This window comes from Ailuropoda melanoleuca, chromosome 2 (assembly GCF_002007445.2).
Source record: "Ailuropoda melanoleuca isolate Jingjing chromosome 2, ASM200744v2, whole genome shotgun sequence".
NCBI lineage: Eukaryota > Metazoa > Chordata > Mammalia > Carnivora > Ursidae > Ailuropoda > Ailuropoda melanoleuca.
In genome coordinates, this window is record NC_048219.1 from 32,254,667 (window position 1) to 32,279,303 (window position 24,637).

Below are 24,637 nucleotides of genomic sequence, written 5' to 3' on the forward strand. Positions count from 1 at the left end.
ATGGAGCTCAGCATAATCTAGTATATCTGGGGGAAGGAGAAGGAACACTGGATTAGGAGACAGAACCATGTTGGTTTATATCTTGTCTTTGCCCATCAAGCAAATCCCCATCTCCACAGTCTCAATCTTCTCATCTGTAAAGAAGATCCTAACGAAGATAAAAGAGTTGATACTGGTGGGCAGGACTTACAAAATGTAAAGTAGAATCTTGATATTGAAATGCATCTAGTACAGCACCTGCAAATATTAAACCATTCGACAAATGGCTGACAGTACCATGAACGACACTCACAAAGCACCTATTACGTGTCATTCACAGGGATCCCATCGTGAACAAAGCACACCTTGCGTCCTCGGAGGAGCAGCAGCAACACAGCCCCTCTTCGTCATCATCCCCGACGCAAGGATTGGGAACCTGAGGGCCTGTGGTTGTGGTCCAGATTCTGATGACTGAAACAGTGTGTGCGGGAAATACACATTTGTGTCTATGAGGGTCTTCAAATGCCCCCATTTTAGAATGTTTTCCTTTTTTGTAACTTTTTTGTGCTTTGTCATTTTATTTTTCATTGCTGGGGGACCTGTCTCTAGAAAGTTCCATCTCTCAAGTTGTCTTCTGATTTCTGTGGCCTTAAGAAGCATATACTAACACTCAGTTGGAATGCTGTAGGAAATAAGGAACAACTTCTGGGCAGAGGGCCTTGAGTAGAATATATGAGTGTTGGTGGGTGAAATTCCTGGTATCTACCCCTATCCAGTGCTCACCACCCATGACAGCAACGCCAGTCTATAGCCCACATCATCTCTTCTGCCAAAGCTGTGGCAGTCTGCCCCTTGTGGCCCCTGATAATCCATCCCTCCTGCATTTACAGCCTCACTTTGTTCCCTCCATGGCCCCAGAATCTAGACTGGCCCTGGGACTCTACCAAAACATTTAGTGGAAATGATGTTGTGTTAGTTCTGGGCCTAAGCTTTAGAAGTCAAGGGGCTTCGTGAGTGTACCAATCATTTAATCCTTACCACATTCCTCTGAAGTAGATGTAATTACCAGAGAGCTAATAATAGTCTTCTGAGTGTCAGATGGTATTTTAAATGCTTCAGATGAATTGATTTATTTAAATCTCACATCAACTTTATGAGGCAAATGCTATTATTATACCCATTTTACAGGTGGGAAAACTAAAGGACATTCTGAGAAGCTAAGTGTGTTCTTCAAATCACACAGCTACTAAGCTTAGAGCAGAGTTATTTAAACCCAGGCCATCTAGGGGCGCCTGGGTGGCACAGCGGTTAAGCGTCTGCCTTCGGCTCAGGGCGTGATCCCAGCGTTATGGGATCGAGCCCCCACATCAGGCTCCTCCGCTATGAGCCTGCTTCTTCCTCTCCCACTCCCCCTGCTTGTGTTCCCACTCTCGCTGGCTGTCTCTGTCTCTGTCAAATAAATAAATAAAAAATCTTTAAAAAAAAAAAATTTAAACCCAGGCCGTCTGATTCTAAAATCCACATGTTAATCACTATGTTGAACTTCAGAAGGGTTAATGGTCTTGCCCACATTCCACAATGGCAAGGCTAGGATGCAAAGAGGTTTTATTGACTCTAAAATCAGACCCTTCTGGCCTAAAACATCTAAAAGCCCATTCTGGACCTGTCAGGAACATCACCTAAACCCAAAAACAACTTCTACAAAAAATAAAAACATACAGATTATAGTCAGTGATCATCTTATCAGAACTTCACAGGGGCGCCTGGGTGGCACAGTGGTTGAGCGTCTGCCTTCAGCTCAGGGCGTGATCCCAGCGTTATGGGATCGAGCCCCACATCAGGCTCCTCCGCTATGAGCCTGCTTCTTCCTCTCCCACTCCCCCTGCTTGTGTTCCCTCTCTCGCTGGCTGTCTCTGTCTCTATCAAATAAATAAATAAAAAATATTAAAAAAAAAACAAACTTCACAGAACCCTTTACTGGTTTTCATATCCATATGTGTATTTGTGCATGTGTGTGGTGAAAGACCATATATGATAAGCACTTTTAGATCCCAAGATGTAAGTTCATCTGTTCTTTTCACCAACATGAAAGTGTAGGGTAGAACATTCATTCGTCCAGTCAACAGGATTTTATGAAACGCCTTCAGTGTTGTTGTGCTAAGTACTGTGGCTTCAGTGGTGAGCAAAGAAGAAGCAAGCCCTGCTCTCACATCCTTATGGCAAGGGCCTGCTGGATCGAATCAGGCTGTGCTGTTTCGGGGGCGAGCGCCCTAGGGCCAGCATTGCATGCTAAGCTTTAGTTTCTTATCTGTAACTGGAGTTAATAATAGTATCTATACATAATCCACATTTTAAGATTCTTATGATGGGAAAATATAATAAAACAGGTAAAATGATTAGCAGAATGTCAGATACAGATGGCAGTCAGATACTTTAAAAGTTATTAATAAGTTAAATATTATCAATACAACATTAATGCTATTAATAACATAAATATTAATATTATAGAAGTATACACGACGCAGTGTGCTAGGTTCTTCAAATGCAGCATAAGATAAGGCTGCTCCTCACCTTCGAGGGGTCTGCAGTCCTCATCAGGAGAACAAATATGCGAATGGACAGCTACGAACTGGAGGCACTATAATAGAGGGCCAGGTCCAGTGTCGGAGCACAGAGGAAGTACAGACTGACTCCTTGCTGCTGTGAGTGTGGGAAAGGAGAAGGTTGGGAGAGTTCCACAGACACGGATATTGGAACCTGGGTGTGGTGTTTGGAAAAGGCTTGGGTAAGAAGAAATGGGAGAAGGGAAATGTGAAAAGGGAATTTGAGACAGATAAAACGCTGAGCTAATCACGGTGGTAGACTGTGCTTGGATGGCTTCCAATGAGGAAACATTTTCTGGGAGATCGGGTCTGGAGTGAATGGTTGAAGAACAGGAGGCAAGAACTGGTAGGAGATAAGCCTGGCAAGATATCTGAAGCCTGATCATGGAGGATCCAAATGTCAGGCTAAGAAGATGAGCTTTACCATTTAAATAGGCAAAAGAAAATGACTGAAAAAAAATACCTAATATGAATGGACTGATAGATAAATGCAGAGATATATGAATATAGATACATATGATATAATTTACCGATATGTATATGTACAAAGCTATCTCTGACTATATTTCTATCTTCTGGTTTATTTTTATTTTTTCAAAAATAAGTAAGGTGAGAGTAGGATCTGCTTGCTCTTTGCTCATCATTGCAACCATAGCACTTAAAACAGTAACACAAAAGGAACTTCATAAAATCTTGTTGAATGGATGAATAAGCTATAACCACAATACTTTGATGTCCATCAAATGAACAAATGAATTTACACCTTGAATGTGGAGGAAGGTGGGTGCTTTCACAAAGCAGGTGACATTTAATCTTGGCATTGTAGATGACCACAATTTAGCTTTGCAGAAATGAGCCATTCCTGGTGGTGGCAACACAGGTGGAGAAAACAATGTCACTGCCCAGTGTACAAGATGGTGAAGAGTACAGATTCTGGAGCCAGAGTTCAAGTCCTAGCTCCACTGTTTAATAGCTGGGGGCACTAAAGCATGTCACTTACCTCTCTGGGTCTCAGTTTCCTCATCTGTAAGACAGGGACAATAAGGGTATTTACTTTATGAGGTTATTGTGAAGATGTAAGGTGCTTACCACAGTGCCTGGCACATACAATAAGCCCTACTTAAATATTTGCTTTTATTAGTATTACTGTTAGCCCCTAAATGCAATCAGCACACTGAACACTCTAGAGTCCTATCACACATAAATTGGTTCTTTCTTCATGTACTATATCTGAGCAGCCTATAGGAGCCTCTGACACAAATTTCTTTGGCACAGATGAAGACCAGAGAGCTTGAGAGTCATTTCTGAAGAGATGAGCAAATGTCTAAACAATGGGGAATGAGGAAAAAAGAACATATTGAATGCCAGGATTCAGAAGGGATTGTTGCAAGATATTAATGAGCAGAGAGATCTAGAGGAACCATGTCAAAGCCTTCTGAGAGAGAGTGGGAGCAATACCTGGGGAACGCCAAAAAGAGAGATGATAAAGGAGGAATGACAGCTCCCTGCAGGCCTGGACCAACTGCAACACAGAATAAGCAACAAGGCCAGGGAAAAGCAGTGTGTCTTGTTAAGTTCCTTTGAGAAGCTTTAAATCAGCAGTGGCTTCTTGGCAGGGCGAGGCAGGGTTCCAACCATTACAGGTTACTCAGAAGCCACCAGAGAAAAATGGAGAAGGAAAGTATTGAAGAATGAGCATGGTCCCCGATGTGATGTGGTTACCATAGAGACCACTCTCAATGGTAGCCAGGAAGGGCAGTGCTTGTCCTCAGAGCATTTAACAAGCTATTAGACCAAACATGAAGATGCCAGCAGGTGAGCAGAATGAAGCCACTACATCACAGCTGTCTGTTTGCTAAGATCAAACATGGAAGAAATAGCCATAAATCAAGCAGGCCACTGAGGCCATTGAGTCAAGTTCAGGGGCCCACAATAGGACTTCTAACCTGTGAGTCAAAGCCCAGGGACCAAATCCCAGAGCTACATGCTCAGAAGAGTGGTGCTCACATGTCCCCCAGACTGGCTTGAGGATTCAAATGAAATTAAAACAAAACTGTAAAACCAACAAATGTGAAGATAGTAACTAAGAATACGGGAAAGACTGGCTGAGAAAAGTGTGGAGAGGCAGTAAATAAAAATAATATTTTACATTGTATTGCCCAACATTCAGTCAAAACTGAAGATATAGCCTGGCTTTGTTGCAGGCAGGGGGATCTGCTGAGTTTAGGGTGGAGAACCAGGATTTGAAACCAGGGCTTTCTCAGAGCAGGGGCTCTGCTTCTACTGGGTTGCTTCTTCAGGAAAGTGTCTGAAGGAGGTGAGCCTAGGCTAACTACCTCCTATATGTATGATCTCCACTCTCAACAAAGAAATATATACCCGGATGAGCTATTCATTGCGTGCTGAGCCCTTTCTATGATTACGTCTATTTGTTCAGGTGGTGTCTTAACACCCAAGGTCCTGTGTCTAGTTCTTGACTACCTGGAGCCCCCCTTCTGCCTCCCCTCACACACCTGGGCTATATTTAAAACATCACATCTTCCTATATTTATACATGCTGTTTCCTCAGCCCTTTACAATTTCTACTTCGTTCCAAATCTCAGTTTGAGGGCCATTCCATTCATTCATTCATTCAGTCATTCAGTCAGTCAGTCAGTCAGTCAGTCAGTCAGTCAGTCAGTCAGAAGTGTGGGATGCTTCTGTGAGTCCTTCCTCCATGCTTCCCCATACCCTGCACTTCCACCTAACGAAACCTCTCGCTCTAGGTCAGAAGCATTCATCGAACTGCCTGTTGGGCCCTTTAGATTTTAGATTTCTTGAGGGCAGATTGTGTCTTGCTCACAGTCTAGGATAGTGTCTAGAATCGAGCATGTAGCAGGTGCTTAATATTTTTCAAAGGGTGAATAAAAGAATAAATGAATGGATTGCATTTCTAATTCTATCCAGGTTACTATATTCTGAAGGGACTTCTCCAAGCCAACAAGCTGGCCTGGGATGAAATGTTTTTGTGCACATTACTTAATAAAAAGAGCTCTGGGTCAATTGAAAAATTTAAAGTCAATATGAAATTGATCCTCATCAGCACTTTCTCCTCCAAACATATAGACAAAGGGACATTTCTGAAACATATGTATTAGTGTTGCATTTTCTGCTCCAGAGACTCAGCGATCGTTGTCACCTCCAAGCTCAGCCCTCATTAATTTATGGGGCATCCAGCATAATCAGCAACAGGCTTCTGGGCAGCATAAATCAGAGACCAGCCGAGAATTTGGGGGAATTTCTGAGCTGCACACATAGCAATTTCCTTTCATGCTCTTTTCTCTTATAAGTCACTGAGCACTATTTAAATTAAGCTGAAGACCTTTAGGCTGAATTTCAAGGACACTCCAGGATCATCATCAAATCTGTCCACTTCAACTGTGCAGAGAAAGAGTGTAGACAACCAAAATAACACATCCTATAGCACCTCAGAACTCCTATCCCATCTTCACTTGGTTTACCAGTCACTTAATAAAGACATGCCCAGGAGGGGATGAAAACAGTCAGCAGAAGAGAAAAACAAAACTGTTCTTGCTGGAGGAAACATGACACAATGAAGGAGCCAGATGTACCAGGAGTGACAATGCATAGGCACAATATCTAACACATAGATATATTCATCACTGGAGGTGATAGCTGTGATGATTTGTTGCGACTAGCTTCAGATAGAATTGGGAAAAAGATTCAGAACCTTGTGTTTAAGCAGTAGGGATGCTGATATGGACTGTGTGTTTGTCCACCCCCACCCCAATTCCAATGTTGAAATACTAATCCTCTATATGATGGTATTAGGAGGTGGGGCCTTTGAGCAGTAAGAAGGTCATGAGGGTGGAGCCCTTGCAAATGGGATTAGTGCCCTACTAAGAAGAGCCATGAGAGCTAGCATCTTCTCTTTGCTTTCTCTGCCATGTGAGGATACAAGGATATGGCCACTACAAACCAGGAAATGGGCTCTCGCCAGACACTAAATTTGCCAGTACTTTGATTTGGGGCTTCCAGCCTCTGGAACTGTGAAGAATAAATGTCTGTTGTTTAAGTCACCCAGGCTATGGTATTTTTGCTATAGCAGCCCGAGCTGACTAAGCCTGATATGAAGTCATAGCTTCTGGGGCTGACTTTTCTCTCCTTGATTCTGAAGTGTGCTGCAGTGTCCCTGCCTGAGAGCCCCTTACCCACAGTCATCTGACAAGAATCCACAATCCCTTTGCCTTTGAACATTTTTCTTGTATATTTGTCTTAGAGGATTTCATTGAGGACATATCACCTTTCTCCTAGTTGATATGCAGGCTAGACATGGAGTGAACCTTGACTGCCTGGTTGCCAAGGTGAACATGCAAAGACGACAACACCCCTAAATTTTAGGTGAGTGTCACAGTGTCAGACTCCTGGTGATCCTTTGATGGTTCCCTGGGGATAGGGATGGAGGCTGGGAACAAAGCCTGGGGAGGATTGTGAAAAGCTGCAATAAGGAAGGGGCTTTAGCATAAAGTGCACCCCTTTGTAGTTGGTGGGAGGTGCCTGGCTGGAGTGGGTCCCTCCTGCCTTCTTGGATGCTCAAAGATCACAGCTAATAAAAGGTGTTGGTCAATACTGACAATAACACCACACCACAATTCCATCCTTACCTTGTTTTCTAGTTATTCAAAGAGTGTATTCATAGGTCCAACTATGAAGCCCTTTATTTTCTGACCCCTGGTCAAATATTTCAGATATGTCAAATATTTGAAAATACAATATTTAATGTCACAACAATATTATAAATAAGCTGGTATTATTTCCATTTTTGAAGGGAGGTTCGGAACGGTTAAGGCCTATGCCGAAAGCCACACAGTTCGCAAGCAGTAGAGCCAGGATTTGAACACATTGCCCTATTACTGAACTTCAAAAAACACTTCCATTTCCCAGTTTTGAAAGACAGTTACAGTTGAGACTTGTGCTCTCTAGCCCAATTGAGGAAAATGTCGTGGGTCCCCTTAATTTGCATTTGCAAGCCTCCTTTAGGACATCCTCTGGTCCCTAGCCCAGAGGTCCCCCTCTGCACTTGACAATCCTAGGACATGGCCTGCACATATTCTTTGGCTGTTCCCACCTGAAATACTTGGGATAAGTCTCCCCAATCTGAGTCAGTCCTGGTCCAAAGCTATTCCTCTTTGGAGTTCACTTAAAAAAATAATTGTTTTGTATTTGTAAAAACTATGCATACTCATAATATCTGACTTAGAAGAACAAAATATGGAGAGAAATAAAATCCCTCCTTATCCTACTATACAGAGAAATTCACTTATATCTTAATGCATTGTGTTTTGTCTTTTTTAGGTATCTATCATGTATCTGCAACAAAATTGGAATCCTATTGCACATAAAGCACTGAAGCCTACCTTCACGTCCATATGCCATAAAAAACATTAAACTTCTTTTAGAAGAGAAATATGTTCTATTTAATGATTACATTAAATTTTTACATTTTTCACATTCATGTTTGGAAATTTAGATTTATGCTTTTTCAAAATTCCAAGTAATGTGGAAGTAAACTTATGTGTTCACAAATCTTTGTAATCTCCCTTTTTAGGATAAAATACTAGAAGAGGAATTCTGGGGTCAAGAGTTACAAGGTTATTTCAAGCTCTTCCAGATAATTTATATCAATTAAATTCTCACCAGCAGAGTTTCCATCCTGCTTGGGAAGATCATCTTTCCTGGAAAGTTCCCCTCAAGTGCTAGTGAAAGGTAGTCTTTTAGCAGTGATCTTGCATTTGAATAGGGACTGAGTTTAAGGGAACATGTCAAGACAAGGCTATGTGTTGATCTAAGCGGTTTCATTTTTATCCTGGGCTCATTGCTAAGCTACATTTCTTAGTCCCTTGACTATTACATTGGGGCAGACTATGACTGAATTCTGGCCAGGAGAAGGTAGGTAGAAGTGACATATGCCACTTCCAAAATATGTCCCTCAAAATCTCCCAGGTACGATTTTCCTCTCTCTTGTCCTCTCCTGCAAAGACCCTGGTGGCCACATGTTGAAGATGATGATGCCATACAGAAGACAGAAGAATATCTGTGTCCCTGAATGACTGTGTTAAGTGCGACAATACACTTTGTGTTGAATATTAGGTTGGGAAGGGTTGTTGGTTAAGGCACCTAGCATCCTAATCAATAGTGTCTGATTTACTCAAAGGTTCCCAAACCAAAAAGCCTCAGCCGGTTCTTTGCGTACGCGGCCATGAATCGGCCTTTGGCCAGCGTGGCTATTCACAGAGGCGTGAGTCGTCCGCAGCCTGCAGCACCCAATCCAGCGTTCGGCATCGAGTGCGGCTTACTGGGGTATGGGTTCATACGTGGTTACGGAGTAAATGAAACCAGACAAGAGCCCCATGATTTTAACTGGCTGAGGCTTAAGTGAGGCCCACTTTGCCATCTGAAGTAAATCATCCCCTGGCCTCTGCCCTCTACCCCCAAACAAGTGCATTTTAGTTACCTAGGGCATCTGTCCCTGCCTCCCCAAGAAAGAAGACCTGGGGCTGGGCACCGCCCTTCAGAGCACAGGCTGTTGTGCAGAGGAAAGTGGCGCTTCCAGCACAGTTGTTCCTCTTCCGCTGACGCTAATTACAGTTTGCTAAATGCAAACCAGGGAAACATCTCGCCCACCCAAAACAGTTCCATAAATGGGTCTGTTACCTTCACAGTAACCTGGGAGCCAAAAACTCATCTTCCTTCTAAGCCATGTATCGCTGTTTTTCTCCCTTTACATGTGGAGAACACAGAGAGGTGTGTTCATAGGAGAGGTGAGATTGAAACTGGACATCTCCCCAACCTCAGGGCCTTCGCTTTTGGTTGCTCGCTCTGACGCAAAGCTGGAGCGTGAGGTAGACGTGTGCAGAAGACACTGCCTGGCTGGCGGGGTTTAATTACACATGTGTGCAGCACCATGGTGGCAGTATGAAGATGCAATTACACAACTAATTATATTGGAACAACAAACTGGAGCTTCCTTGAAGGGCTCCACCCACGGGACCCCCATGTTGTCATTTTGCCACACCATCTTGCCTTTCTTCTGTGTTAGTATCACTTGTGGAATTTTCTTCCGTGAGCCTCCTTCTCCTCCTCTCAGGACATCATCAAGAGTCACCACCCCACTGCAGCCTTCCCTGCGGTCCTAGGACCCCCTCCCCAGCTGACTGAATCCAGCCTTCCTCTGTGCGATCCCACACAGAGCATGGGGCTCCTGTGCCATTACTTTCTGTGTCAGGGCCCCACTTGTTAAATCTGGAAAGCAAGACTTGGGCCTCTATGCATCTTCTCAAGCTTCAAAAACTATGTTTTTCTTATTCTTAGGAATAATCGAATGACTTAAAAATATTATAATATAGTGGAAAGACTGTGGCTTTGGCAGCAGGAGTTTGAACATGACTCAGTTGCTTTTAGCTGAGTGACCTGGGCAGGATGACTTAGCATGTCTTTGGGCCTCAGTTCCCTCATCTGTAAAATGGCCATAGGACTGATATTAGTTCACAAGGCTGGAGAGTCTTGTGAAAGTATTTTATAAGTAAGTAATGAAATACAGTGTTTGTCCCAGTTATATTAATAAAAAGCTGAGTGAGTCCCTCTCTACTCTAAGGGAAACTCTACCATTGCCAGATTAAACATCTTTAAAACATGCATCTCAGATTCTCAGAATCATGTCTAACAATCTCCACTGGCTCTCTAACTGTAGGGGAAGAAGAGCTTTTGTTAAAAATCTCCACAAACCTTAATATTAACAGACCCAACAACTTTGGCAACCCTTTGTTGGTTACCTACCCTGTGTTAAGCACTGGCCAGGCATTTGCCACTAAAACAAAATGAAAGAATTAGACAGGCTTATGGTCAATGCCTGATTTGCAAATGAGTATTTATGTGATCTTGAGAAATTTGCCTCACTTTTTGAATCTCAGCTTTCCTGTTTATAAATCAGCTGTGGAAGTGCCTATTATAAAAATTTGTAGCGAAGGGGCACCTGGAGGGCTCGGTCTCGGGTTGAGCAGTTGAGGCTCCTGGTTTCAGCTCAGGTCATGATCTCACGGTCATGGGATGGAGCCCTGCATCAGGCTCCACGCTCAGCAGGGAGTCTGCTTGAGCTTCTCTTCCTGTGCCCCTCTCTAGCTCATGCCCGCTCACACTTTCTCTCTCAAATAAATAAAACTTTTAAAAAATTGTCTTGAAAATTAAAATGTGGCAACCCCCTTAAAGCATGCGGACCCAATGCCTGACACATAGCAGCCACTCAGCAAAAATCAGTTCCTTTCTCCTACTTTCCTTTCCCTTTGAACACCAAGATTCTAGAATTCCACAATATAAAACATTCATACAAATAGGATGCGTGGTAGATGATGGGTGTCCTCTAGGGGAATGATGTCACAGGAAGATTCCAGCAGAATCTCCATTCCAACAGCACAATTGGGCCCCTGCATGAGCCTTTTGCCCACTGTGCTCATCACCACAATATTTTACAGTGAGCATTTAATATTTTAATAAAAAGAAAGATTATTCTCAATGATGCATGTGATAAATATGCCAGCTTTAAACCTTTTAGAAATATTAAAGGTTTTACAGCTCAATGTGTGACAGACTTGATTAATCCCTTCCACACAAAAGTATTCAGGAGGAGAGCTGTAGTTGGATTTTAAAGCTCCCAGAGTGTTCTTTGATAAAGGTAAAGAAAAGGTAAAGAGCTTTGAAAAAGAGAGCGAGATTCTCATGCCACGCAGAATAGACAAAGAATGCAAAGACCCAGAAGGCTGCACAGTGTGGTGGGAAGCTGGAAGCTGGGGTGGGGGTGGGGGTGATGCAGGGAGAAGAGTGCTTTAAAACCTCTCTCCTGAGAGGATTTTTCAAATGAAAGGCACAATCCAGCCTGACCACAGGACATTAGTCTCAGAGTTTTCTTCTCTACTGGGTTTCAAAATGGATGATGTGGGGGAAGGGGTGAGGGACAGGACAATCCAAGGGCAGTACAAACTTTAGAAAGGAATCAAGTGGAATATACCATCACCTCTTCATGTGTCCTGGACTCTTCAGCAGCCTCCTGCTAGCTCATTTGGTCACCAGGGCTATTTCCTGCACTGACCTCTCCAATCCCCAACTGGATTTTGAGCTTCTCTAAAGAATAGGAAATACTTTGGTTTTTGGTGACTTCTTCCCCTCAGCACCCACCCTAGCTTTTGTATATAATAGGCATCTAATAAATTTATTAAATGGATAGAGTTGGTGTTTAATAAATCCTCCATGAAATGGTCTAATGACATAAGAAGTGTAAAAACCCCCACTTGAGAACACTGCTTCAAAAATTATGAACAGACTTCACCTCCTTCTAATTCTCATTCTACAGAAGAAAATTGAGTTTAGGGATGAAACCACTGAGACTTCCAAATGACACCTCATTCCACAAATACTTACTGAGCACTATTCCATGCTAGGTGAGTTGGGACACAGTTCCTAGTTCAGCCACATTGGGGGTAAAGGAGACTTGTCATCATTGTGGGAGGCGCTATGATTGAAGCATATATGGGAAAGCGTGCAGGACAAAGGAAGGTACACCAAACACAGCATTTTTGTTCACAGCAGGGATGGTGGGGGAGGGGGTGATTAAAAAAAACGGTAAATACACTCTAAGCTGAATATTGAAGGATAATGCCAAGGGAGACAGGGCATGCATACTTCCCCCATATCATGCATACAGTTGTGATCTGTGGACTTTCATTTAAACTCCAGATGGAATGGCTTGCTCTGCTAATCAACCCCCCCCGCCACAAAATCTCAAAGTGTCCGCCCACTCCGCTTGGTGGTTTTCTTTGACACCCAAGTCAACGTCCAACCCCAACCCCTACCCTGTTTTTATGGGAGCATTTTCCCAACACACGACGCCAACATATTTGCCACAAGATATTATGGGGGCAAAAGTGTAATTCAATTACGTGACTTAATCAATTCAAACGGCTAATGTACAAGGATCTCAGGATGCCATCCAGCTTTCAACTGAGGGCGAATAATTGTTCCATAATTTCTTAATTCTCCCACAAGACAGTTTAAATTAAAGGATGTCAATTTGCAAAGCCAGACTGCATTGTATTCTTAAATTGGGCCTGAAATAGCCACAAGATGAAGGGTAATAAGGCAGAGAGAGCAAAGCCCAGAGTGCCTGGTGCTGTGCAAAATTGTTTAATACGGTCAGACCCTTTAATCTTCATATCTACTGATGCAGAAAGCAGCATATTTCTGTCACTTATGATAAGAAACATTACTTTTTAAATTCCTTGGTGAGGCCAGCAGATCTTAGGCAGCCAAGATAGCAGGAATCTCTATTTCTGTGTCTGAACATTTCTTTTTTCCCTTAAATTGGTTTTATTCTAATCCATTTAGTCTCCAATCTGAGTCAGAGACAAGTAACCCTGAATGGAACCACACAGGAGGAGAACAAAGGCGTGTGCCTTTCAGTTCTCAGATTCTACTGGCAACCACCTCCTTGAATAAGTCTGTGATTAAACGAATAATGAATGTAAGAGTATTAACCACAGGCAGGCAGCTAGCTCCAGAAAGGGAGAGAATTGGAACAGCATTTGAGAGAAACAAAAACACGCTCAAAAGTAGAGGATGCAGAGTGAGGAGGTGATGATTTGAACTATTTTCATCAAAGAATCTAGCATTTTACTCACGTGTGTCCTAGAAAGTGGTTCGGTCAACTGGGTGTGGGTGACGTTGAGAAAGAAGGAGGCTCCAAGGTCTGGATTGAAGAAACAGGACAATGTTTCCCCAAGACTGCCAGGGCCACGAGTCAGGAATCGTCATCGAGAAAAGCCGAGGACATAGCTGCGATGAAAGAAGTCTCTGTCAGTTTGAAAGCAAACCAATGAAGGAGAAATGAGGGTGAGGAACAAAGTTAGTCACCACGGTGGAGTTGGGAGCGAGCGGCTCACATGAGGTGTCATTCTAGTGTGTGTGGTGCATGGAGGTGGGCCTTGGGCACAGAGACCCCCGGGAATTGGGCCGATGAACAGAAGGGAGCTTTCAGCACCTCTGTGCCTACTGTGCTATCACACTGTGTGGAGGTACAAAGAATAACATTCATCAGTCTGTACTTCAAAAATCTGGACTGGGTTATCCATACGTGGGCTAAAATTCAAAAGGTACACATGGTATGACTCTGTCTGTAGGACAAACACCTGAATGGAATTATTGGGAAATTTTTTTTTTTCAATTTTGATAGGTATTGTCAAATTACTATCCACGAAGGCTGTATAATTTGACAGTCTCTTTAGCAACATATGAAGAAATACTTTTCCCTCGTCCTCACCAACAGAGCCTGTCTTGGTTCTTTATACAAAGAGATGTGAGATATAAGGCATAATAATGACAATAATAACACTAATATTAATGAATGATCCTAACACTTTAAGTACAGTTTTTAGTCTTTATATATATTAATCCATTTATTCCTAGCAGCAACCCACTCATAAAAGTACTATTATTATTATTCTCCCTAAACAGAGAAGGAAACAAAAACACAGAGAACTTAAGAATCTTGTTGGTGAACATAGTTAAGCAGGGCAGAGTGCCGTTCCAGGGCTGGCACCCTCTTCGAGGCCCAAACTCTTAACCATTAGCTCTTATTCCAGAGGTGGGATATTACTTATGGTATGTGTAATAACAGGGACACACAAATAGGAAACCTGAGGGGGTGTGTGTGCATGGGGACTCAGAGACACCAGTTCCTTCCATCTTAATGGAAGTAGACACAGGCTAGAACTGGGAAAATGTTCGGCTATAGTGATTGATATGCAGAACTCTCTGAAGAACAAGTACACTTTTCCTTACTTTTCTTTCCTACTCTTTTCAGTACAAAAACATTATTCCATAAATGTTCATGATGTGTCAGAAAGGTCAAAGCTACAAAATTTAAAGGGTGGTGTGGTCCAAAAAGCATGGTACTTTTAAGTAACACAGACCAGGGTTCAAGTCCAAGTTACACTACTGGTTAGCTGGATGAGCTTAAGTTATAGGACTTCTCTGAATCTCAATTTTCTTCAAATGGAAAAAAAAAAAGTCTGTGACCCTAGGAAAATTTTTACAATGACTAAATACAAAAAAAAAAAAATGCCAAACACTCAACAAATATCATTAGTTGTATTTAACTTGCACTTAGCTGTTAAATCTTACTTTCTCTGCTTCAATTTGCAGACCTTCTGGTTTCACCAAATTAGTTTACTTTTCTCAAATATAATGGAATTTTCTAGTCTGCTTGCATTTCTGTGTTCTATTCTCTCTTGCTGAAATTCTCCCCTTGTCCCCAGGTCCTATCTACCACGAAGCTAGCCAGATCCACATCAAATGCCACCAACTCCAGGAAGGGTTTCTTGACCAATGCCCTCTGCAGTACGCTGCCCCTAAGTACTATTGGATTCCCAAGTACTATTGGATTCCTAAGTACTATTGGATTCCCAAGTACTATTGGATTCCCAAGTATTATCGAGCCCTACTACTTCTAAGACATTAATCATCATAGTGCTAACAGTTAGCAACTGTTTTAGTGTGTACCAGACACTGTTCTAAGCATTTCATATATGTCATATCTCACTTAATCCTCTTCACATGTGATAGGTACCGTGATCATCCCCACTTAGGCACAGTCCTGAGTGCCATTCTTAGCACGCCTCATCTGCACAGAGGGACTGAAGTCTCTAAAGGGCAAGGAGGCCACAAGCCTAATATTTGAACTTGCAGGCTTTGGAGTGAAAACACCTGTGTTCCAGCCTTGGTCCTGTTCCTATCAGCTGTGTGATAGAGTTACCAAATCTCTCCAAATTTTAATTTCTAAAAGGGGATGCTGATAATACCAACTTCAAAGAGTTATTATAAGGCTTAATTGAGTTTGCAGATATAAGAATTTGGAACAGTGGGTGGCAAATGGTGAATACGTGAATGTCAGCTTATATTATTCTTATTTAAATAGCATATAGAAGCTTCCAACAAAAGGCTTGCTTCCCTACTTTGCATTCACTATTCCCTCTGCCTGGACGGCCTTTCCCCATCCTCACTCATTATCCCCCTGCCAATTTGAAGAACTCAACGCCTAGCTCTGCGGGATCTAGCACTAGTGTCTCCTATTCTGCAAAGTCTTCCTTGGAGGCCCAGGGAAATCTCCCTTCTTCGCACCCTCTATTACCTTAGACCCAATTCCCTGGTACCCCTCATCTTACTGCATGGAGATTCTGGCTCAGAACTAGGAGGTCTAGGAAGATGGGGACTTCATCTTAATTATTTTTAATCCCTATCACTTAGCACACTATTTGCATAAGCGGGGTAAGCTCTTAGTGCCCATTAAGTGATTAAAAAGATGAATTAAAAATAAATACCTTAATGCTAAGAGGAAAAGTTACCAATTCTTAACTCACTACTATATAATTCACTGAAAACTCATTCAATATCCCAATCAAAGCATAAAAAAGAAACTCTACTAAAACTAAATGTTTTATAAAAATAGACGAGAGGGTTCTGTAAGGAACCCACTGCATTCCTATCAGCCGCATATTCACTCAGCACACTGCCAGGCTATTGATGTTTTAGTGATAGACACTGCAAAATGATAGATTCACCAGCAATTCATAAGCTGAAGACATTAACAGACACGCTGTTAGGCTGCTCAGATATAAACAGAATATTATGGGAGGAAAATAATAATTAACTTGTAAGGAGAGGGGCAAATAAACATTCTATTAAAGGGGAAAAAAATCCCAACTGAATATAATCTCCTTCCATTATGAGCATTAAAATTAATGGTGTTCGTTTTTCTGTGGTTTGGGTAGTCATTGTATTTAAAAAGCTGAAGTTAACTTCACAGGGAAAAAAAATAAATTAAATGTGCCGGTGTCTCAGGAAACTTCATTTTCTGAGTCAATAGCCAAGTTGATGCACATCACCAGAATGTCTGACGATCAGTTTTCCATACTGGTGTGTTCTAAATGGGAAAGGAAACCAACTCTTAATTTAAATTATATTGCAAATCACTTCTTGCAGGCTGAATGGCATTCAGCTGCAGTAGGTGGCTTTCACATAGGGCCCCAAATACAACATGGGCTGATTAATGCTAATTTGAAATGTTTTCTTGGAGGGGGTGATGGGCACTCAATCTGGGTGCATATGAGGCTGAGGAAATTCTATGGTGGGTGACTGACTTGAAGGCCAACAGCATATTTGCCATCAGATAAAAATGTACATTCACAAACATACCAAGACAAGTCAATTATTCTCTGATTCACTATTCCCTGGGTCCCTTTGTGTAAAGAAAACTACTTATACTCCCCATCAGATGGATACACAGAATCATAGTAAACAAGCCCCTGATTCCCCTCCTCTATATTATATTTCCCACGGCACCTTCCATTGTGGAAGTCATTAGTTTTGGTCTTTTTGTTCTCGATTTATCAAAACAGACATTTTGCTAGTGAGCTCAGTTTTGCTCCCAGATGCAAAATAGCAGACGCAATTTTTGACCAACTGAAAAAAAAGAAACAAAACATGCTTTGTAATCTTTTGGCGAGGGTGACTGGGAATTTGTTCTTCTCTACCTCAATGCCTGATATGTACATAAACACTAAAATCAGAGCTCAAAAAGCTTAGTATTCTTTTACCCTTCCCCAGCTTAAAAGTTCAAAGAGACAAACCAACCCATCCTTGTGCTTTGAATTACTCCCAATACAATGCACTCAAGTCAAATAATCCAAAATGAGGAAACTGATCAGAACCAACACCTGAAAAAACAACAAATTAACATGAAACATCATCATATTTCACTTGTCAAATCAGCAATACTCTGTAAAAAGAAAGTACACTCAGTGTGCAAGGGTTCTGGGGACAGATTCTCCTACACAGGGAGAACCCTGAGCCTGGGCACCCATCACACGACAGCATGCTCCCTGCACACACACTGTTGTCACTGATAAGGAGTTTGTGGTATACAAAAGGGAGGTTTTGGGGTTTTAAAAAAATATTTTATTTATTTGAGAGAGAGAAGAAGAGATAGAGAAAGGGAGAGGGAGAGAAGTGGGGGGAGAGAGAGAGCGCACATGGAGGGGGGAGAGGCAGAAGGAGAGGGAGAAGCAGTCTTCCCTGCTGAGCTCCATCTCAGGACCCTGAGCGGAAGGCAGATGTTTAACCAACTGAGCCACCTAGGCTCCCCTAGGGACGGGAGTTTTTGCTCAGATCGTGTGGCGTGGGATCCTAGTTCTAGCACTTGTGACTGTATTACCCTGGGTACATTCCCTTCCTTTTATGAGCCTGAGGTTTCTACTTGCAGCATTATCGTAGGATTTGAGGTAAACTACCTTGCAGTATAGTTAGTGCCTGTCAGCAAGTAGACCCTCCATAAATAAGGGCTATTATTATAAGCACTTGAGATGTCACTATCAGTACATCTAATGTACTAATTTATATATGCGCCATAGCCAGTATGCCATAAGACCATGTTTTCTGTTGTGTGTAAGTCAATGTATTTCTATAGCTGAAAGCTAATTTCCACGTTTGGTCTCTGACCTTTAAAATTACTGAATGTGCTGCTCTCAAGTGACAGAATCTTTTCTATACTTGACACTGATTTGCAAAATTAGATGTCCGGAGGGCTAAAACATAATTTTCACAAACAAGACAACAGTGTAACAAGCCTGGGACTATCTCATTAAATCTGACCACAACAAAGTCTTGGTGACCATCAAGGGACTAGCCTTCTGCTGTCACAGGACCTTCAGGCAGGGAACTATGAACAGGCTTCTGTGAGAAAGTTCCAAAGCCCCAGTGAGTACATGACGCACTCTATGCATAGAATGAAGTGGTTCTCAAACTGCATATTAGAGTCACGTGGGGGAATTTTACAACTTACAACTTACTTACAACCGAGTGAATCACAGTCTCTGGGGGTGGAGGCTGCACCCTGGAAAACTTTCACAAGGTCTCAGGCTACTGTCCTGTGTAGCATGGGCTGTGAGGGGAAAAAAAAATCACTGGGCTAAAGAAATACTCCAATTGGTTGACGGTCTTTAAAAGTGGTGATCGTTCTTTTCATAAGAAGGCTGAAAAGTGTAAAAGCAACAACAAGAAAAACAGACCCCAAGAAAGAAGAGATGAAGAGAGGAAGAAGGGGATGATCTTTGGGCGGGGGGGAGCAGAGGGGTGGTGCTGCCCTGAGGATCTGAGAGACTGCAGGTCTGCAGTCAGCGGGAGAGCGGGTACCTCCATACCTTTGCACGTTCTGTTCCTTCCACACAAAATGCTCCTTTCTCCTTCTCCACCATGCAAAGGCCATCAAATATCACCTCCTATGTGAAGTCTTTCCTGACTTTTTTGGGCACAATTAACTGCTCGTCTATTCAGTCAATGAACTTTTCCCTAAGAACATTTTGTATATTCCCCTTGGTCACAACTCATCGCATTACATTAGCCTGCGGTTCATGCAAAGGCCCTGCCTGATCAATTCTGGGTGTTTTCTGTGTCTCATCTTTGGTTTCTGCAACAGCGCCCGGCACACACAGTATGAATTCAGGATTTTTTTAAAGGAGCCTTCAGCACTGTAGTAGACATATTGCTGTGGTCTGCACAGCATCCTTGTTAGAGCTGGCCCGTCCTATAGGATTCTGGCGGAACTGTCAATCACAGTGACTCATCTGTCCACTGGCCTTAGGAGTCAGCAGGTGACCCAGGCAGGGTAATTAAGAGTCTTGCCACAAGAACTGATATATTTACAGTGAGAAAGAGAGCCTCTGTTCCAAGACCTGTAAGGATCTTACCGGAGACTGCCAGAGTTATCTTGCTATCCACAAACACAGAGCCCCCTTTGGCAGGAATGAATACTGCTAAATTTTGACACACTGAGAAACAGAGACACATATAATACATAGGTGGAGAGAGGGGATGGACCCTGATGAAGTCATTGAGCACCTAGATGCACCATGCCTGGTATCCGACCATCACTCCCAGACTTCCCAGTGACATGTGCCAATAAAGTCATAATTTTGCTTGTATTAGTGTTGGATTTCTGTCACTTGCAGTGGAAGCTATTTGCACCAACTCAATCATATCACAATAATGATACTGATGACAAAGCCCCCAGTCATAAAAAAATTACATTTGATTCTTCTGTCAGTGAAGTCAGTAGAGAATAAGTTCATTTTAAAACAAAGGTTTTCAAACTTTTCTACAGGGTGCAAGTTATCTGTGGAGGACTCTCAGGGAACAAATTACGGATAAATTGGAAGGCAAGTGCCAGGGGCTTGGCCTGCTTTCTTTTTTAATTGAAGTAACTCTTTATTCTGTTTTATATGTTGGGATTTCATATTTCTACTTGAAAAAAAGCTCCCACTGCTAAAAACAAAACAAAAACTGTGAAAATGAAGGCATTAACGTGTATCCTCAGAAACAGTATATTTCAAATGTTTCCGCACATCACACATTAGCCCTCAGCTACCTGAAAACTTTACTTGCTTGGAATGACTCGTTCTGTAAAGGATCTGAGGAAATGAAGTCTTGCTGTAATTGAACAGACGGTGGGAAACACTGGACAAAGATGGAAAAATACCACCACCATTCCTGAGATCCGACCCGACATTCTGTCTTCAAACCCTAGTCCGCAGGAAACAATCCCAAATGTTTTTTGAATGTGTTGCAAGAAATCCCTATGTGGATAAGAATAGAAGGTTCTGCATTCGGTAGTCTTAAGGAAACAGAACCAGACAGAAACCCTTAAAAAGGGTTAGGAACAAAAACTTCTGAAGAGTAGCTTTGTAAACTCGGTCCCTAAATCATCTTGTCACATCTGCCTTCCTCATTGCCGACGTGTAGTCCTACTCACCCCTTTTCTGATAATCCTCAAACTCCTTTCCTCCTCTCCACCTGCACTGCCTCTGAGTCTCGCCTTTTCTTTGAGAAATCCCTCCGTGGCCTCCACCTGCACGGGTTCCCCGCCCTCTAGCCCTCGCGTGGCCGCCATGTTGAGCGCCTTCACACAGAAGGAGCAACGCCCCTCCCCCACGCCCACCCGCTTCGCGGCTGCGAACCTGCCAAAGGCTGAGGTTGCGTCTTCCTCCCCGGCCTTGCTTGTGCACAGCTCCTCTCTTCTCCTCTCCTCTCCCACCGCTTCCTGTTGCAAACGCACAGCCCCACAACCCAGACCTGCAAGGGGATGTCTTCTGACCTCAGTGCCTTTGCCAGGGATGTGCAGCCGGGACCCCGAATCACTATTCTACACCAGTGTTTCTCAACTTTTAAAATTGGCTTTAAAAAAATTACCTATGCCTCTTGTTAAAATGCAGGTTCTGATTCAGTAGATCTGGGGTGAGGCCCGAGCTGCTTCCTTCCTAATAAGCCCCCAGATGATGCTGACGCTGCTGAGGAAGGGACTATGCTTTGAGTAGCAAGATCTGCTATCACTTACACGGGAAGCCTTGCCTAAACAACCTCCCCTCGCCCTCACTGGCCTGCGCTCAAGAATTAGGTACATCTGAAAGCCTCTGCCTGCAATCAGATGATGATGATGATAGCGGTTAATACTGAGTGCTCAGAATGAACCCGGCATGTTCCAAGGGCTTCTGCTTTAGAACTCATTTGTTCAGCACAACCACCCTATGTTAGAATCATCACTGTCGTTTTTAAGATAGGAAACTGAGGCACACAGAGGCTGAGTAACTTACCCAGGGCCACGAAGCTGGTAAAGAGGGGAGGGTGGCTTAAACTCAGGCCAGTTGTCTCTGGAGCCCACATATTTTTACCACTGTCCTATGCTACTCTGGAAGATTCCCAACTGACAGAGAGTCCTGCCTGCACTCCCTCAGCTCTTTCTGCTTTCCTCTGTCCCACCACACACAATAATACATTAGAGTAGACTGTATCCTTGCCACTCTCCCACAACAGTGAATTCTTCGAGACTGGGATCCTTTCTGGTTTAACTCTGAATCCTAGGCACCCCAGCAATCCTTGTCATCCAGTCGATGCTAATGGCATAGTTCTAAGATACGGAGTTGCATAAACATTCATAGAACTTACAATTTTTCCCTCCCTCTCTGACAAAGGTGACTTTGACTCCAGGGGCTTTGAAACCTAAGAGCGTGCATCAGGATCACATGCAGGGCTTGTTAAAATGCCGACTGCTGGGACCCACCCCCAGAGTCTGCTTCAGTAAGTTGAGTGTGGCTCCTGAAAGCTTGCATTCTAAAAGGTTCCCAGGTGGTAGTGATGCTGCTGGTCTGAGGACCACACTTTGAGAACCACTGCTTTATTTACCTCCTCGCCCGTAATCAGCTTTCTTTCATAAGGGATCCTAAGGCAGTACACAGGATGTCCCATATCAGGGGGAGATAAGGAAAACCGTGACCTGAGAGAATGTTTACCTCTCCTATTCAGGGGCATAAACAAAGCATAAAATAAATATCATAGCAGTTTACTAACAACTCAGAGACTTGTTTTATTTTCTGTTGGAAAAAAAATCAAGCAAATTAGCAAAGGTCATTGAAAGCAGAAATCAAAATCAAATGGAGAATGTGGTTCTAGATACTCCAGAGGCAGCTGAGTCAGCCTTCTGTGTATTGTGTATGTTTCACTTTGATGCTCTATGCTAAGCACTCAGGATACAGTGAATGACAGGCCTCTGGAAGTATATAGTCTAGCAGGAAAGGCTGGCAAAAAATATGCAAACATATAAAGAAAGAAAATAATTACAGTTAGGGAAATGTTCTAGTAAGGAAATAAGCAATATGCTCAAGGAGAGGATAATGGTGGGGGGAGGCAGTGCTCATTGAAGACAGGGAGGTTGTGCAGGCCTCTTTAAGAGAGCAAGATCTTCAATTAAGCCCACAAGAATGAGAAAATGCCATCCTGTGACTAGCCAGGAAAGAATATTCCAGACAGAGGGAATCACAAAGGTAAGCACCCTGGTCTCAGAAGGAGCCTGGCACGTTTTAGAACCCTTAAGAAGCCCAGTGTGCTTGAAGCATAGGTGTGAGGCAGGCCTTGTACTGCTGGGAAAGTCTGGATTGTATTCTCAGTGCAATAGGAAGGAACTAGAAGGGTTTCAGAAAAAAAGTGTCATGTATGATTTGCATTTGAAAGAGATCACTCAGGCTGCCCTGTGGAGAAAGGTTTGTAAGGGGCAACAGGAAAAGGGAAGGGATCAGTCAGGAGTTAATCATACTATGCAATGTGCAACGTGAAACACCTAACAGCTTATACGGGGTGGGAGCGGGGAGAGGTTTATCGGCTGCGCCAATTAAAACTTTACAGCCTGTTCAAATAATCCACTTGCATCACACTGTTTAAAGACAACATCCATAAACCAGTTGGGGCTAATTGTAGCAAGTTGCTGCAATGCAGACCTCTAGCTTGCTGGAAAAGTCCACGGAAGACTTGAACTGAGAGCATCCTTACCAGAAGGGCCCTGTAGAATCCCCCAGAAGGGAAAGATTTAAAGAACTTGGTGGCCCTTTGAGAGCTGAAAAAGTAGATCAGGAGGCACTATTTTTCTGTCTTAAAATATAAGGCCTTTCCAAATTATAAATGAAAGTCAAGTCTATAGATGACTGTCAGTAACAATGGCCAACACTTGGCCCACGTATGGAGCCCTGTTGTCCTAAATACCGACATATATTTACACACTCAGTCCACCCATGAGGCAGGCGCTATGATTCCACCAACCTTCTTTCATAGATAAGAAAGTCTGAGGCACAGAGAGGGTAAATAATTTGCCCAAGATTATAAAGGGGGTAGGTGTCAGACAGAGATGAGGCTTGAAATCAGGTGGTCTGGCTCTGGAGTTGCGGCCTTAACCATCATACTGTTGCTTCTAGAGAATTTGCAAAATAAGAAAAAGTAACTGTAGCCACTGAGAGGGAAACCCCACATTATAATTTTTGTTGTATTATCAACATAATTCCTGGGACAGAGTAGTCTAGCTCTGACAGTGAGCTGATACTGGATACTGGGCTTTGCTGTCTGCTGTTTTACAGTAAAGAAAAGAGACAAAATCAGAGACAGAAATAGAGTTCTGAGACAATAGCCTCATGCCGTATGCAAACACAAAAGGCATACTGCTGTTTTTATTAGTATTTATTTATTTTTAAATATTTTATTTTTCTAAGAGAGAGAGAGATCGAGTGGGGCAGGGGGAGGGGGAGGAGAGGGAGAGAATCCCAAGCCGACTCTGCAGTGAGCACAGAGACCCACACGGGGCTCAATCCCAGGACCCCGAGATCATGACCTGAGCTGAAACCAAAGGTCAGGCACCCAACTGACTCAGCCACCCAGGCTGCCCCTACTTCTGTTTTTAAAAGACTCTGTAGAAGCTCAATAAAATTTTACTTTAGATCCTATGGAACAGATATCAAAACTCAGTTTTCCTAAATTGAGGGAGAGAACGTTTCAGAAGAAAGAATGCAGATAGCTATACCAACTACTGACCACACCACACACTGGTTGTGTGAGCCAACCATGCCCAGAGCTGGTAGCGGGGTTGAGACCTAATTCAAGGTGGCACTGCCAGAGCCAAGGACAGTGCCTGGCACACAATACTTGTGACAAAATCGGCTGCATGAAATGGGCATATAGCTTGAAGTCCCTGTTGTACAGCTTACTAGCTACGTGACCTTGGTTATATAACTTAACCGATCTGGGCTTCAGTTTATCCAGGTGCACATCAAAGATATTATCTACCCTGCATCATTATCATGTATATGGGGAAAGGGGCGGGAAGGAGGTGAAGATCCTAGATCAGTGCTTAGCCCAGAATATAGACTCAGTAAGGGGTAACTGCTACTCTATTGGTTTACTTGTTTAAGCCTTGAAAACTAGCATGAAGGCCAAACAGTTAGAAAAACAAAGTCCTTAACATAAAAGCACAATTGCAGTCAGCCTTTTGAGAAGTATTTTACAAAAAAAAAATACATATATATATGTATATATATATTCATATATATATACATATATATATTCTTTTCCAGTTAACAAAAAAT

The 24,637-nt window shown here is 42.8% G+C and overlaps 1 protein-coding gene and 1 pseudogene across 9 annotated transcripts in view; both read right to left on the bottom strand.

Annotated features, from left to right (window-relative positions):
* Nucleotides 1-8,843, bottom strand: part of LOC105242156 — a 102,287-nt pseudogene extending 93,444 nt beyond the window's left edge.
* DAB1 (DAB adaptor protein 1) overlaps nt 1-24,637 on the bottom strand; it is a 1,110,909-nt gene that overhangs the window by 776,882 nt on the left and 309,390 nt on the right. For all 9 annotated transcript variants that reach the window (XM_034653311.1, XM_034653315.1, XM_034653282.1 and 6 more), the window contains one exon: nt 13,310-13,463. The gene's annotated coding sequence lies outside the window, so the exon portion shown is untranslated. The remainder of the gene's footprint in view (nt 1-13,309; nt 13,464-24,637) is intronic.